This window comes from Bactrocera tryoni, chromosome 5 (assembly GCF_016617805.1).
Source record: "Bactrocera tryoni isolate S06 chromosome 5, CSIRO_BtryS06_freeze2, whole genome shotgun sequence".
Lineage (NCBI taxonomy): Eukaryota > Metazoa > Arthropoda > Insecta > Diptera > Tephritidae > Bactrocera > Bactrocera tryoni.
In genome coordinates, this window is record NC_052503.1 from 53,572,929 (window position 1) to 53,574,144 (window position 1,216).

Below are 1,216 nucleotides of genomic sequence, written 5' to 3' on the forward strand. Positions count from 1 at the left end.
GAAAATTGAGCAACTCCATTTTCCAGCGGAGAACAGTGAGAAAAACTATTGTGAACTTTAACCCGAAATTTACGATTAGTAAGAAAATTATTGAGAAAATTGTATATTTTCGATCCTAACTTCCAATTTGCTATTTGCTTTAGAACTTTGTGAAGTCCGATGCGATCATAAGCTTTTTCAAAGTCTAAGCAAGTAACGTGCCCCTTGTTGGAAATAACTTTGGAGCAATGGTGCTCGAAGTGTAAAAGGGCGTCTATTGTACCTTGGTTTTTTCGGAAAGCGACTTGGTTGTAAGTGATTAGTCTATTCTTCGTGCGTACCACATCAACCGTTTGGAGATTATTTTCTCCAAGACCTTTCCTAAACAAGATAGCAGCGAAATAGGCCTATAACTCGTAATTTCTGATGGGAATTTCCCAGGTTTCGGTATTGGAATGATCTCTTTGAGGATATATACCGTTTAGAAGTATTTTATTGTAAAGATTTATTATGCTGTTTTTAACGTCCTGTGGGGTGTTTCTTAGCATGTCATAGGAAATCCTGTCTTAGCCAGGAGTTTTACTCTTGGAAGTGGAAATTGCGTCTTCAAATTCTTCAGTGGAAATATTTGATTCTAAATTTAATGCTGAATTGCTAAGATTGTCGTTAGGTAAGAGTATGGCTTTGAGATTTTTGTTTTTCAGCCACAAACTGTTTGGTAAAAGTAGAGTCACAAGAATTGGAGCTCCAGTACGAGGCGGACGCGTTCGCTATGATATTTCGGTCGTTTGTTAATCCAGATTGGGTGTTCAAATAATTAATTGTACTAGGTTTTTCCCGCCAGACAAGCGTCTTATATCTCGCCAAACTTGTTGCGGAGAGGTTTTGGGTTTGATATTTTCAGTAAATTCTTCCAAACTATTTTTCTTTGCCTTTTTGGTTTGTCGTTTAAAAATAGCATTGTCGCTTTTATATGTTAAAAGGTCTTGAAGGTTACGTGTTTCTTTATATTTACATCAGCTTTTGCGTTTTAGTGATCTAAGATTTTCTAGTTCACTTTTCCACCATGGCTTATATCGGTGTTGATATGTACTATTTTCCGTTTATGTGCAGCCTCTTGTTTAATATTATTAGAAACTTAGATACTGATGAGCAAAAATCTTTGTAACCCCTCCAATTGGCTTTGTTGGTTAGAAAAATTGATTTGAACTTTTTTATTGGCATTTCTGCGTGAAAT